This window comes from Eucyclogobius newberryi, unplaced genomic scaffold, assembly GCF_026437365.1.
Source record: "Eucyclogobius newberryi isolate DKJ021-1_F unplaced genomic scaffold, fEucNew1.0.hap1 SCAF_9, whole genome shotgun sequence".
Lineage (NCBI taxonomy): Eukaryota > Metazoa > Chordata > Actinopteri > Gobiiformes > Gobiidae > Eucyclogobius > Eucyclogobius newberryi.
In genome coordinates this window covers 14672080-14688522 of record NW_027316532.1, presented here as the reverse complement: position 1 = coordinate 14688522, position 16443 = coordinate 14672080, and positions in this window count along the sequence as shown.

Sequence of the window (16443 nt, the reverse complement as noted above, 5' to 3'; positions counted from 1 at the left end):
GTGCAAAAGCTATTCGAACCCTTTTTGCAGGGCAAGTAGGACCTGTAAATCTACACAATACATAGTTTAAAGTTTGAGTCTATCATATTAGGTTTTGGATTTATAGCTGTTTTTGTGTCTATTGCTTCAAAAGCATTTTCAGATAATTTGTGTGTTCTGAAGAAACTACAAGAGATATCTAACCCAAACTTTCTGTGCAAGAGGGGCTTGTACATCTGCACAACATGTCTTTTAAAGTTTGAACTTATCTTATTGCATTTTTGAGTTATAGCAGTTTTAACGTTTTTATTGCTCCAAAAGCCTTTTCAGCCCATGAACAGTTGTTTGTGAGTTTCGAAAAAAGTGCAAGAGCTATTCAAACCTTTTTTGCTGGGCAAGTAGGACCTGTAAATCTACACAATATATAGTTTAAAGTTTGAGTCTATCATATTAGGTTTTGGATTTATAGCTGTTTTTGTGTCTATTGCTTCAAAAGCATTTTCAGATAATTTGTGTGTTCTGAAGAAACTACAAGAGATATCTAACCCAAACTTTCTGTGCAAGAGGGGCTTGTACATCTGCACAACATGTCTTTTAAAGTTTGAACTTATCTTATTGCATTTTTGAGTTATAGCAGTTTTTACGTTTTTATTGCTCCAAAAGCCTTTTCAGCCCATGAACAGTTGTGTGCGTTTCGAAAAAAGTGCAAGAGCTATTCAAACCCTTTTTGCTGGGCAAGTAGGACCTGTAAATCTACACAATACATAGTTCAAAGTTTGAGTCTATCATATTAGGTTTTTGATTTATAGCTGTTTTTGTGTCTATTGCTTCAAAAGCATTTTCAGATAATTTGTGTGTTCTGAAGAAACTACAAGAGATATCTAACCCAAACTTTCTGTGCAAGAGGGGCTTGTACATCTGCACAACATATTTTTTAAAGTTTGAACTTATCTTATTGCATTTTTGAGTTATAGCAGTTTTTAAGTTTTTATTGCTCCAAAAGCCTTTTCAGCCCATGAACAGTTGTTTGTGAGTTTTCGAAAAAAGTGCAAAAGCTATTCGAACCCTTTTTGCTGGGCAAGTAGGACCTGTAAATCTACACAATATATAGTTTAAAGTTGGAGTCTATCATATTAGGTTTTGGATTTATAGCTGTTTTTGTGTCTATTGCTTCAAAAGCATTTTTAGATCATTTGTGTGTTCTGAAGAAACTACAAGAGATATCTAACCCAAACTTTCTGTGCAAGAGGGGCTTGTACATCTGCACAACATGTCTTTTAAAGTTTGAACTTATCTTATTGCATTTTTGAGTTATGGCAGTTTTAAGTTTTTATTGCTCCAAAAGCCTTTTCAGCCCATGAACAGTTGTGTGCGTTTCGAAAAAAAGTGAAAGAGCTATTCAAACCCTTTTTGCTAGGCAAGTAGGACCTGTAAATCTACACAATAAATAGTTTAAAGTTTGAGTCTATCATATTAGGTTTTGGATTTATAGCTGTTTTTGTGTCTATTGCTTCAAAAACATTTTCAGATAATTTGTGTGTTCTGAAGAAACTACAAGAGATATCTAACCCAAACTTTCTGTGCAAGAGGGGCTTGTACATCTGCACAACATGTCTTTTAAAGTTTGAACTTATCTTATTGAATTTTTGAGTTATAGCAGTTTTTACGTTTTTATTGCTCCAAAAGCCTTTTCAGCCCATGAACAGTTGTGTGCGTTTCGAAAAAAGTGCAAGAGCTATTCAAACCCTTTTTGCTGGGCAAGTAGGACCTGTAAATCTACACAATACATAGTTTAAAGTTTGAGTCTATCATATTAGGGTTTGGATTTATAGCTGTTTTTGTGTCTATTGCTTCAAAAGCATTTTCAGATAATTTGTGTGTTCTGAAGAAACTACAAGAGATATCTAACCCAAACTTTCTGTGCAAGAGGGGCTTGTACATCTGCACAACATGTCTTTTAAAGTTTGAACTTATCTTATTGCATTTTTGAGTTATAGCAGTTTTTAAGTTTTTATTGCTCCAAAAGCCTTTTCAGCCCATGAACAGTTGTGTGCGTTTCGAAAAAAAGTGCAAGAGCTATTCAAACCCTTTTTGCTGGGCAAGTAGGACCTGTAAATCTACACAATACATAGTTCAAAGTTTGAGTCTATCATATTAGGTTTTTGATTTATAGCTGTTTTTGTGTCTATTGCTTCAAAAGCATTTTCAGATAATTTGTGTGTTCTGAAGAAACTACAAGAGATATCTAACCCAAACTTTCTGTGCAAGAGGGGCTTGTACATCTGCACAACATATTTTTTAAAGTTTGAACTTATCTTATTGCATTTTTGAGTTATAGCAGTTTTTAAGTTTTTATTGCTCCAAAAGCCTTTTCAGCCCATGAACAGTTGTTTGTGAGTTTCGAAAAAAGTGCAAGAGCTATTCAAACCCTTTTTGCTGGGCAAGTAGGACCTGTAAATCTACACAATATATAGTTTAAAGTTTGAGTCTATCATATTAGGTTTTGGATTTATAGCTGTTTTTGTGTCTATTGCTTCAAAAGCATTTTCAGATAATTTGTGTGTTCTGAAGAAACTACAAGAGATATCTAACCCAAACTTTCTGTGCAAGAGGGGCTTGTACATCTGCACAACATGTCTTTTAAAGTTTGAACTTATCTTATTGCATTTTTGAGTTATGGCAGTTTTAAGTTTTTATTGCTCCAAAAGCCTTTTCAGCCCATGAACAGTTGTGTGCGTTTCGAAAAAAAGTGAAAGAGCTATTCAAACCCTTTTTGCTAGGCAAGTAGGACCTGTAAATCTACACAATACATAATTTAAAGTTTGAGTCTATCATATTAGGTTTTGGATTTATAGCTGTTTTTGTGTCTATTGCTTCAAAAACATTTTCAGATAATTTGTGTGTTCTGAAGAAACTACAAGAGATATCTAACCCAAACTTTCTGTGCAAGAGGGGCTTGTACATCTGCACAACATGTCTTTTAAAGTTTGAACTTATCTTATTGCATTTTTGAGTTATAGCAGTTTTTAAGTTTTTATTGCTCCAAAAGCCTTTTCAGCCCATGAACAGTTGTTTGTGAGTTTTCGAAAAAAGTGCAAAAGCTATTCGAACCCTTTTTGCTGGGCAAGTAGGACCTGTAAATCTACACAATATATAGTTCAAAGTTGGAGTCTATCATATTAGGTTTTGGATTTATAGCTGTTTTTGTGTCTATTGCTTCAAAAGCATTTTTAGATAATTTGTGTGTTCTGAAGAAACTACAAGAGATATCTAACCCAAACTTTCTGTGCAAGAGGGGCTTGTACATCTGCACAACATGTCTTTTAAAGTTTGAACTTATCTTATTGCATTTTTGAGTTATAGCAGTTTTTAAGTTTTTATTGCTCCAAAAGCCTTTTCAGCCCATGAACAGTTGTGTGCGTTTCGAAAAAAAGTGCAAGAGCTATTCAAACCCTTTTTGCTGGGCAAGTAGGACCTGTAAATCTACACAATACATAGTTCAAAGTTTGAGTCTATCATATTAGGTTTTTGATTTATAGCTGTTTTTGTGTCTATTGCTTCAAAAGCATTTTCAGATAATTTGTGTGTTCTGAAGAAACTACAAGAGATATCTAACCCAAACTTTCTGTGCAAGAGGGGCTTGTACATCTGCACAACATGTCTTTTAAAGTTTGAACTTATCTTATTGCATTTTTGAGTTATGGCAGTTTTAAGTTTTTATTGCTCCAAAAGCCTTTTCAGCCCATGAACAGTTGTGTGCGTTTCGAAAAAAAGTGAAAGAGCTATTCAAACCCTTTTTGCTAGGCAAGTAGGACCTGTAAATCTACACAATACATAATTTAAAGTTTGAGTCTATCATATTATGTTTTGGATTTATAGCTGTTTTTGTGTCTATTGCTTCAAAAACATTTTCAGATAATTTGTGTGTTCTGAAGAAACTACAAGAGATATCTAACCCAAACTTTCTGTGCAAGAGGGGCTTGTACATCTGCACAACATGTCTTTTAAAGTTTGAACTTATCTTATTGCATTTTTGAGTTATAGCAGTTTTTAAGTTTTTATTGCTCCAAAAGCCTTTTCAGCCCATGAACAGTTGTTTGTGAGTTTTCGAAAAAAGTGCAAAAGCTATTCGAACCCTTTTTGCAGGGCAAGTAGGACCTGTAAATCTACACAATACATAGTTTAAAGTTTGAGTCTATCATATTAGGTTTTGGATTTATAGCTGTTTTTGTGTCTATTGCTTCAAAAGCATTTTCAGATAATTTGTGTGTTCTGAAGAAACTACAAGAGATATCTAACCCAAACTTTCTGTGCAAGAGGGGCTTGTACATCTGCACAACATGTCTTTTAAAGTTTGAACTTATCTTATTGCATTTTTGAGTTATAGCAGTTTTAACGTTTTTATTGCTCCAAAAGCCTTTTCAGCCCATGAACAGTTGTTTGTGAGTTTCGAAAAAAGTGCAAGAGCTATTCAAACCTTTTTTGCTGGGCAAGTAGGACCTGTAAATCTACACAATATATAGTTTAAAGTTTGAGTCTATCATATTAGGTTTTGGATTTATAGCTGTTTTTGTGTCTATTGCTTCAAAAGCATTTTCAGATAATTTGTGTGTTCTGAAGAAACTACAAGAGATATCTAACCCAAACTTTCTGTGCAAGAGGGGCTTGTACATCTGCACAACATGTCTTTTAAAGTTTGAACTTATCTTATTGAATTTTTGAGTTATAGCAGTTTTTACGTTTTTATTGCTCCAAAAGCCTTTTCAGCCCATGAACAGTTGTGTGCGTTTCGAAAAAAGTGCAAGAGCTATTCAAACCCTTTTTGCTGGGCAAGTAGGACCTGTAAATCTACACAATACATAGTTCAAAGTTTGAGTCTATCATATTAGGTTTTTGATTTATAGCTGTTTTTGTGTCTATTGCTTCAAAAGCATTTTCAGATAATTTGTGTGTTCTGAAGAAACTACAAGAGATATCTAACCCAAACTTTCTGTGCAAGAGGGGCTTGTACATCTGCACAACATATTTTTTAAAGTTTGAACTTATCTTATTGCATTTTTGAGTTATAGCAGTTTTTAAGTTTTTATTGCTCCAAAAGCCTTTTCAGCCCATGAACAGTTGTTTGTGAGTTTTCGAAAAAAGTGCAAAAGCTATTCGAACCCTTTTTGCTGGGCAAGTAGGACCTGTAAATCTACACAATATATAGTTTAAAGTTGGAGTCTATCATATTAGGTTTTGGATTTATAGCTGTTTTTGTGTCTATTGCTTCAAAAGCATTTTTAGATCATTTGTGTGTTCTGAAGAAACTACAAGAGATATCTAACCCAAACTTTCTGTGCAAGAGGGGCTTGTACATCTGCACAACATGTCTTTTAAAGTTTGAACTTATCTTATTGCATTTTTGAGTTATAGCAGTTTTAACGTTTTTATTGCTCCAAAAGCCTTTTCAGCCCATGAACAGTTGTTTGTGAGTTTCGAAAAAAGTGCAAGAGCTATTCAAACCCTTTTTACTGGGCAAGTAGGACCTGTAAATCTACACAATATATAGTTTAAAGTTTGAGTCTATCATATTAGGTTTTGGATTTATAGCTGTTTTTGTGTCTATTGCTTCAAAAGCATTTTCAGATAATTTGTGTGTTCTGAAGAAACTACAAGAGATATCTAACCCAAACTTTCTGTGCAAGAGGGGCTTGTACATCTGCACAACATGTCTTTTAAAGTTTGAACTTATCTTATTGCATTTTTGAGTTATGGCAGTTTTAAGTTTTTATTGCTCCAAAAGCCTTTTCAGCCCATGAACAGTTGTGTGCGTTTCGAAAAAAAGTGAAAGAGCTATTCAAACCCTTTTTGCTAGGCAAGTAGGACCTGTAAATCTACACAATACATAATTTAAAGTTTGAGTCTATCATATTAGGTTTTGGATTTATAGCTGTTTTTGTGTCTATTGCTTCAAAAACATTTTCAGATAATTTGTGTGTTCTGAAGAAACTACAAGAGATATCTAACCCAAACTTTCTGTGCAAGAGGGGCTTGTACATCTGCACAACATGTCTTTTAAAGTTTGAACTTATCTTATTGCATTTTTGAGTTATAGCAGTTTTTAAGTTTTTATTGCTCCAAAAGCCTTTTCAGCCCATGAACAGTTGTTTGTGAGTTTTCGAAAAAAAGTGCAAAAGCTATTCGAACCCTTTTTGCTGGGCAAGTAGGACCTGTAAATCTACACAATATATAGTTCAAAGTTGGAGTCTATCATATTAGGTTTTTGATTTATAGCTGTTTTTGTGTCTATTGCTTCAAAAGCATTTTCAGATAATTTGTGTGTTCTGAAGAAACTACAAGAGATATCTAACCCAAACTTTCTGTGCAAGAGGGGCTTGTGCATCTGCACAACATATTTTTTAAAGTTTGAACTTATCTTATTGCATTTTTGAGTTATAGCAGTTTTTAAGTTTTTATTGCTCCAAAAGCCTTTTCAGCCCATGAACAGTTGTTTGTGAGTTTTCGAAAAAAGTGCAAAAGCTATTCGAACCCTTTTTGCTGGGCAAGTAGGACCTGTAAATCTACACAATATATAGTTTAAAGTTGGAGTCTATCATATTAGGTTTTGGATTTATAGCTGTTTTTGTGTCTATTGCTTCAAAAGCATTTTTAGATCATTTGTGTGTTCTGAAGAAACTACAAGAGATATCTAACCCAAACTTTCTGTGCAAGAGGGGCTTGTACATCTGCACAACATGTCTTTTAAAGTTTGAACTTATCTTATTGCATTTTTGAGTTATAGCAGTTTTAACGTTTTTATTGCTCCAAAAGCCTTTTCAGCCCATGAACAGTTGTTTGTGAGTTTCGAAAAAAGTGCAAGAGCTATTCAAACCCTTTTTGCTGGGCAAGTAGGACCTGTAAATCTACACAATATATAGTTTAAAGTTTGTGTCTATCATATTAGGTTTTGGATTTATAGCTGTTTTTGTGTCTATTGCTTCAAAAGCATTTTCAGATAATTTGTGTGTTCTGAAGAAACTACAAGAGATATCTAACCCAAACTTTCTGTGCAAGAGGGGCTTGTACATCTGCACAACATGTCTTTTAAAGTTTGAACTTATCTTATTGCATTTTTGAGTTATAGCAGTTTTAACGTTTTTATTGCTCCAAAAGCCTTTTCAGCCCATGAACAGTTGTTTGTGAGTTTCGAAAAACGTGCAAGAGCTATTCAAACCCTTTTTGCTGGGCAAGTAGGACCTGTAAATCTACACAATATATAGTTTAAAGTTTGAGTCTATCATATTAGGTTTTGGATTTATAGCTGTTTTTGTGTCTATTGCTTCAAAAGCATTTTCAGATAATTTGTGTGTTCTGAAGAAACTACAAGAGATATCTAACCCAAACTTTCTGTGCAAGAGGGGCTTGTACATCTGCACAACATGTCTTTTAAAGTTTGAACTTATCTTATTGCATTTTTGAGTTATGGCAGTTTTAAGTTTTTATTGCTCCAAAAGCCTTTTCAGCCCATGAACAGTTGTGTGCGTTTCGAAAAAAAGTGAAAGAGCTATTCAAACCCTTTTTGCTAGGCAAGTAGGACCTGTAAATCTACACAATACATAATTTAAAGTTTGAGTCTATCATATTAGGTTTTGGATTTATAGCTGTTTTTGTGTCTATTGCTTCAAAAACATTTTCAGATAATTTGTGTGTTCTGAAGAAACTACAAGAGATATCTAACCCAAACTTTCTGTGCAAGAGGGGCTTGTACATCTGCACAACATGTCTTTTAAAGTTTGAACTTATCTTATTGCATTTTTGAGTTATAGCAGTTTTTAAGTTTTTATTGCTCCAAAAGCCTTTTCAGCCCATGAACAGTTGTTTGTGAGTTTTCGAAAAAAAGTGCAAAAGCTATTCGAACCCTTTTTGCTGGGCAAGTAGGACCTGTAAATCTACACAATATATAGTTCAAAGTTGGAGTCTATCATATTAGGTTTTGGATTTATAGCTGTTTTTGTGTCTATTGCTTCAAAAGCATTTTTAGATAATTTGTGTGTTCTGAAGAAACTACAAGAGATATCTAACCCAAACTTTCTGTGCAAGAGGGGCTTGTACATCTGCACAACATGTCTTTTAAAGTTTGAACTTATCTTATTGCATTTTTGAGTTATAGCAGTTTTTAAGTTTTTATTGCTCCAAAAGCCTTTTCAGCCCATGAACAGTTGTGTGCGTTTCGAAAAAAAGTGCAAGAGCTATTCAAACCCTTTTTGCTGGGCAAGTAGGACCTGTAAATCTACACAATACATAGTTCAAAGTTTGAGTCTATCATATTAGGTTTTTGATTTATAGCTGTTTTTGTGTCTATTGCTTCAAAAGCATTTTCAGATAATTTGTGTGTTCTGAAGAAACTACAAGAGATATCTAACCCAAACTTTCTGTGCAAGAGGGGCTTGTACATCTGCACAACATATTTTTTAAAGTTTGAACTTATCTTATTGCATTTTTGAGTTATAGCAGTTTTTAAGTTTTTATTGCTCCAAAAGCCTTTTCAGCCCATGAACAGTTGTTTGTGAGTTTTCGAAAAAAGTGCAAAAGCTATTCGAACCCTTTTTGCTGGGCAAGTAGGACCTGTAAATCTACACAATATATAGTTTAAAGTTGGAGTCTATCATATTAGGTTTTGGATTTATAGCTGTTTTTGTGTCTATTGCTTCAAAAGCATTTTTAGATCATTTGTGTGTTCTGAAGAAACTACAAGAGATATCTAACCCAAACTTTCTGTGCAAGAGGGGCTTGTACATCTGCACAACATGTCTTTTAAAGTTTGAACTTATCTTATTGCATTTTTTGAGTTATAGCAGTTTTAACGTTTTTATTGCTCCAAAAGCCTTTTCAGCCCATGAACAGTTGTTTGTGAGTTTCGAAAAAAGTGCAAGAGCTATTCAAACCCTTTTTGCTGGGCAAGTAGGACCTGTAAATCTACACAATATATAGTTTAAAGTTTGTGTCTATCATATTAGGTTTTGGATTTATAGCTGTTTTTGTGTCTATTGCTTCAAAAACATTTTCAGATAATTTGTGTGTTCTGAAGAAACTACAAGAGATATCTAACCCAAACTTTCTGTGCAAGAGGGGCTTGTACATCTGCACAACATGTCTTTTAAAGTTTGAACTTATCTTATTGCATTTTTGAGTTATAGCAGTTTTTAAGTTTTTATTGCTCCAAAAGCCTTTTCAGCCCATGAACAGTTGTTTGTGAGTTTTCGAAAAAAGTGCAAAAGCTATTCGAACCCTTTTTGCAGGGCAAGTAGGACCTGTAAATCTACACAATACATAGTTTAAAGTTTGAGTCTATCATATTAGGTTTTGGATTTATAGCTGTTTTTGTGTCTATTGCTTCAAAAGCATTTTCAGATAATTTGTGTGTTCTGAAGAAACTACAAGAGATATCTAACCCAAACTTTCTGTGCAAGAGGGGCTTGTACATCTGCACAACATGTCTTTTAAAGTTTGAACTTATCTTATTGCATTTTTGAGTTATAGCAGTTTTAACGTTTTTATTGCTCCAAAAGCCTTTTCAGCCCATGAACAGTTGTTTGTGAGTTTTCGAAAAAAAGTGCAAAAGCTATTCGAACCCTTTTTGCTGGGCAAGTAGGACCTGTAAATCTACACAATATATAGTTCAAAGTTGGAGTCTATCATATTAGGTTTTGGATTTATAGCTGTTTTTGTGTCTATTGCTTCAAAAGCATTTTTAGATAATTTGTGTGTTCTGAAGAAACTACAAGAGATATCTAACCCAAACTTTCTGTGCAAGAGGGGCTTGTACATCTGCACAACATGTCTTTTAAAGTTTGAACTTATCTTATTGCATTTTTGAGTTATAGCAGTTTTTAAGTTTTTATTGCTCCAAAAGCCTTTTCAGCCCATGAACAGTTGTGTGCGTTTCGAAAAAAAGTGCAAGAGCTATTCAAACCCTTTTTGCTGGGCAAGTAGGACCTGTAAATCTACACAATACATAGTTCAAAGTTTGAGTCTATCATATTAGGTTTTTGATTTATAGCTGTTTTTGTGTCTATTGCTTCAAAAGCATTTTCAGATAATTTGTGTGTTCTGAAGAAACTACAAGAGATATCTAACCCAAACTTTCTGTGCAAGAGGGGCTTGTACATCTGCACAACATGTCTTTTAAAGTTTGAACTTATCTTATTGCATTTTTGAGTTATAGCAGTTTTAACGTTTTTATTGCTCCAAAAGCCTTTTCAGCCCATGAACAGTTGTTTGTGAGTTTTCGAAAAAAGTGCAAAAGCTATTCGAACCCTTTTTGCAGGGCAAGTAGGACCTGTAAATCTACACAATACATAGTTTAAAGTTTGAGTCTATCATATTAGGTTTTGGATTTATAGCTGTTTTTGTGTCTATTGCTTCAAAAGCATTTTCAGATAATTTGTGTGTTCTGAAGAAACTACAAGAGATATCTAACCCAAACTTTCTGTGCAAGAGGGGCTTGTACATCTGCACAACATGTCTTTTAAAGTTTGAACTTATCTTATTGCATTTTTGAGTTATAACAGTTTTAACGTTTTTATTGCTCCAAAAGCCTTTTCAGCCCATGAACAGTTGTTTGTGAGTTTCGAAAAAAGTGCAAGAGCTATTCAAACCTTTTTTGCTGGGCAAGTAGGACCTGTAAATCTACACAATATATAGTTTAAAGTTTGAGTCTATCATATTAGGTTTTGGATTTATAGCTGTTTTTGTGTCTATTGCTTCAAAAGCATTTTCAGATAATTTGTGTGTTCTGAAGAAACTACAAGAGATATCTAACCCAAACTTTCTGTGCAAGAGGGGCTTGTACATCTGCACAACATGTCTTTTAAAGTTTGAACTTATCTTATTGAATGTTTGAGTTATAGCAGTTTTTACGTTTTTATTGCTCCAAAAGCCTTTTCAGCCCATGAACAGTTGTGTGCGTTTCGAAAAAAGTGCAAGAGCTATTCAAACCCTTTTTGCAGGGCAAGTAGGACCTGTAAATCTACACAATACATAGTTTAAAGTTTGAGTCTATCATATTAGGTTTTGGATTTATAGCTGTTTTTGTGTCTATTGCTTCAAAAGCATTTTCAGATAATTTGTGTGTTCTGAAGAAACTACAAGAGATATCTAACCCAAACTTTCTGTGCAAGAGGGGCTTGTACATCTGCAGAACATGTCTTTTAAAGTTTGAACTTATCTTATTGCATTTTTGAGTTATAGCAGTTTTTAAGTTTTTATTGCTCCAAAAGCCTTTTCAGCCCATGAACAGTTGTGTGCGTTTCGAAAAAAAGTGAAAGAGCTATTCAAACCCTTTTTGCTAGGCAAGTAGGACCTGTAAATCTACACAATACATAGTTTAAAGTTTGAGTCTATCATATTAGGTTTTGGATTTATAGCTGTTTTTGTGTCTATTGCTTCAAAAACATTTTCAGATATTTTGTGTGTTCTGAAGAAACTACAAGAGATATCTAACCCAAACTTTCTGTGCAAGAGGGGCTTGTACATCTGCACAACATGTCTTTTAAAGTTTGAACTTATCTTATTGAATTTTTGAGTTATAGCAGTTTTTACGTTTTTATTGCTCCAAAAGCCTTTTCAGCCCATGAACAGTTGTGTGCGTTTCGAAAAAAGAGCAAGAGCTATTCAAACCCTTTTTGCTGGGCAAGTAGGACCTGTAAATCTACACAATACATAGTTTAAAGTTTGAGTCTATCATATTAGGTTTTTGATTTATAGCTGTTTTTGTGTCTATTGCTTCAAAAGCATTTTCAGATAATTTGTGTGTTCTGAAGAAACTACAAGAGATATCTAACCCAAACTTTCTGTGCAAGAGGGGCTTGTACATCTGCACAACATATTTTTTAAAGTTTGAACTTATCTTATTGCATTTTTGAGTTATAGCAGTTTTTAAGTTTTTATTGCTCCAAAAGCCTTTTCAGCCCATGAACAGTTGTGTGCGTTTCGAAAAAAAGTGCAAGAGCTATTCAAACCCTTTTTGCTGGGCAAGTAGGACCTGTAAATCTACACAATACATAGTTCAAAGTTTTAGTCTATCATATTAGGTTTTGGATTTATAGCTGTTTTTGTGTCTATTGCTTCAAAAGCATTTTCAGATAATTTGTGTGTTCTGAAGAAACTACAAGAGATATCTAACCCAAACTTTCTGTGCAAGAGGGGCTTGTACATCTGCACAACATATTTTTTAAAGTTTGAACTTATCTTATTGCATTTTTGAGTTATAGCAGTTTTTAAGTTTTTATTGCTCCAAAAGCCTTTTCAGCCCATGAACAGTTGTTTGTGAGTTTTCGAAAAAAGTGCAAAAGCTATTCGAACCCTTTTTGCTGGGCAAGTAGGACCTGTAAATCTACACAATATATAGTTCAAAGTTGGAGTCTATCATATTAGGTTTTGGATTTATAGCTGTTTTTGTGTCTATTGCTTCAAAAGCATTTTTAGATAATTTGTGTGTTCTGAAGAAACTACAAGAGATATCTAACCCAAACTTTCTGTGCAAGAGGGGCTTGTACATCTGCACAACATGTTTTTTAAAGTTTGAACTTATCTTATTGCATTTTTGAGTTATAGCAGTTTTTAAGTTTTTATTGCTCCAAAAGCCTTTTCAGCCCATGAACAGTTGTGTGCGTTTCGAAAAAAAGTGCAAGAGCTATTCAAACCCTTTTTGCTGGGCAAGTAGGACCTGTAAATCTACACAATACATAGTTCAAAGTTTGAGTCTATCATATTAGGTTTTTGATTTATAGCTGTTTTTGTGTCTATTGCTTCAAAAGCATTTTCAGATAATTTGTGTGTTCTGAAGAAACTACAAGAGATATCTAACCCAAACTTTCTGTGCAAGAGGGGCTTGTACATCTGCACAACATATTTTTTAAAGTTTGAACTTATCTTATTGCATTTTTGAGTTATAGCAGTTTTTAAGTTTGTATTGCTCCAAAAGCCTTTTCAGCCCATGAACAGTTGTTTGTGAGTTTTCGAAAAAAGTGCAAAAGCTATTCGAACCCTTTTTGCTGGGCAAGTAGGACCTGTAAATCTACACAATATATAGTTTAAAGTTGGAGTCTATCATATTAGGTTTTGGATTTATAGCTGTTTTTGTGTCTATTGCTTCAAAAGCATTTTTAGATCATTTGTGTGTTCTGAAGAAACTACAAGAGATATCTAACCCAAACTTTCTGTGCAAGAGGGGCTTGTACATCTGCACAACATGTCTTTTAAAGTTTGAACTTATCTTATTGCATTTTTGAGTTATAGCAGTTTTAACGTTTTTATTGCTCCAAAAGCCTTTTCAGCCCATGAACAGTTGTTTGTGAGTTTCGAAAAAAGTGCAAGAGCTATTCAAACCCTTTTTGCTGGGCAAGTAGGACCTGTAAATCTACACAATATATAGTTTAAAGTTTGAGTCTATCATATTAGGTTTTGGATTTATAGCTGTTTTTGTGTCTATTGCTTCAAAAGCATTTTCAGATAATTTGTGTGTTCTGAAGAAACTACAAGAGATATCTAACCCAAACTTTCTGTGCAAGAGGGGCTTGTACATCTGCACAACATGTCTTTTAAAGTTTGAACTTATCTTATTGCATTTTTGAGTTATGGCAGTTTTAAGTTTTTCATTGCTCCAAAAGCCTTTTCAGCCCATGAACAGTTGTGTGCGTTTCGAAAAAAAGTGAAAGAGCTATTCAAACCCTTTTTGCTAGGCAAGTAGGACCTGTAAATCTACACAATACATAATTTAAAGTTTGAGTCTATCATATTAGGTTTTGGATTTATAGCTGTTTTTGTGTCTATTGCTTCAAAAACATTTTCAGATAATTTGTGTGTTCTGAAGAAACTACAAGAGATATCTAACCCAAACTTTCTGTGCAAGAGGGGCTTGTACATCTGCACAACATGTCTTTTAAAGTTTGAACTTATCTTATTGCATTTTTGAGTTATAGCAGTTTTTAAGTTTTTATTGCTCCAAAAGCCTTTTCAGCCCATGAACAGTTGTGTGCGTTTCGAAAAAAAGTGCAAGAGCTATTCAAACCCTTTTTGCTGGGCAAGTAGGACCTGTAAATCTACACAATACATAGTTCAAAGTTTGAGTCTATCATATTAGGTTTTGGATTTATAGCTGTTTTTGTGTCTATTGCTTCAAAAGCATTTTCAGATAATTTGTGTGTTCTGAAGAAACTACAAGAGATATCTAACCCAAACTTTCTGTGCAAGAGGGGCTTGTACATCTGCACAACATATTTTTTTAAAGTTTGAACTTATCTTATTGAATTTTTGAGTTATAGCAGTTTTTACGTTTTTATTGCTCCAAAAGCCTTTTCAGCCCATGAACAGTTGTGTGCGTTTCGAAAAAAGTGCAAGAGCTATTCAAACCCTTTTTGCAGGGCAAGTAGGACCTGTAAATCTACACAATACATAGTTTAAAGTTTGAGTCTATCATATTAGGTTTTGGATTTATAGCTGTTTTTGTGTCTATTGCTTCAAAAGCATTTTCAGATAATTTGTGTGTTCTGAAGAAACTACAAGAGATATCTAACCCAAACTTTCTGTGCAAGAGGGGCTTGTACATCTGCAGAACATGTCTTTTAAAGTTTGAACTTATCTTATTGCATTTTTGAGTTATAGCAGTTTTTAAGTTTTTATTGCTCCAAAAGCCTTTTCAGCCCATGAACAGTTGTGTGCGTTTCGAAAAAAAGTGCAAGAGCTATTCAAACCCTTTTTGCTGGGCAAGTAGGACCTGTAAATCTACACAATACATAGTTTAAAGTTTGAGTCTATCATATTAGGTTTTTGATTTATAGCTGTTTTTGTGTCTATTGCTTCAAAAGCATTTTCAGATAATTTGTGTGTTCTGAAGAAACTACAAGAGATATCTTACCCAAACTTTCTGTGCAAGAGGGGCTTGTACATCTGCACAACATATTTTTTAAAGTTTGAACTTATCTTATTGCATTTTTGAGTTATAGCAGTTTTTAAGTTTTTATTGCTCCAAAAGCCTTTTCAGCCCATGAACAGTTGTGTGCGTTTCGAAAAAAAGTGAAAGAGCTATTCAAACCCTTTTTGCTAGGCAAGTAGGACCTGTAAATCTACACAATACATAGTTTAAAGTTTGAGTCTATCATATTAGGTTTTGGATTTATAGCTGTTTTTGTGTCTATTGCTTCAAAAACATTTTCAGATATTTTGTGTGTTCTGAAGAAACTACAAGAGATATCTAACCCAAACTTTCTGTGCAAGAGGGGCTTGTACATCTGCACAACATGTCTTTTAAAGTTTGAACTTATCTTATTGCATTTTTGAGTTATAGCAGTTTTAACGTTTTTATTGCTCCAAAAGCCTTTTCAGCCCATGAACAGTTGTTTGTGAGTTTCGAAAAAAGTGCAAGAGCTATTCAAACCATTTTTGCTGGGCAAGTAGGACCTGTAAATCTACACAATATATAGTTTAAAGTTTGAGTCTATCATATTAGGTTTTGGATTTATAGCTGTTTTTGTGTCTATTGCTTCAAAAGCATTTTCAGATAATTTGTGTGTTCTGAAGAAACTACAAGAGATATCTAACCCAAACTTTCTGTGCAAGAGGGGCTTGTACATCTGCACAACATGTCTTTTAAAGTTTGAACTTATCTTATTGCATTTTTGAGTTATAACAGTTTTAACGTTTTTATTGCTCCAAAAGCCTTTTCAGCCCATGAACAGTTGTTTGTGAGTTTCGAAAAAAGTGCAAGAGCTATTCAAACCTTTTTTGCTGGGCAAGTAGGACCTGTAAATCTACACAATATATAGTTTAAAGTTGGAGTCTATCATATTAGGTTTTGGATTTATAGCTGTTTTTGTGTCTATTGCTTCAAAAGCATTTTCAGATAATTTGTGTGTTCTGAAGAAACTACAAGAGATATCTAACCCAAACTTTCTGTGCAAGAGGGGCTTGTACATCTGCACAACATGTATTTTAAAGTTTGAACTTATCTTATTGAATTTTTGAGTTATAGCAGTTTTTACGTTTTTATTGCTCCAAAAGCCTTTTCAGCCCATGAACAGTTGTGTGCGTTTCGAAAAAAGTGCAAGAGCTATTCAAACCCTTTTTGCAGGGCAAGTAGGACCTGTAAATCTACACAATACATAGTTTAAAGTTTGAGTCTATCATATTAGGTTTTGGATTTATAGCTGTTTTTGTGTCTATTGCTTCAAAAGCATTTTCAGATAATTTGTGTGTTCTGAAGAAACTACAAGAGATATCTAACCCAAACTTTCTGTGCAAGAGGGGCTTGTACATCTGCACAACATATTTTTTAAAGTTTGAACTTATCTTATTGCATTTTTGAGTTATAGCAGTTTTTAAGTTTTTATTGCTCCAAAAGCCTTTTCAGCCCATGAACAGTTGTGTGCGTTTCGAAAAAAAGTGAAAGAGCTATTCAAACCCTTTTTGCTAGGCAAGTAGGACCTG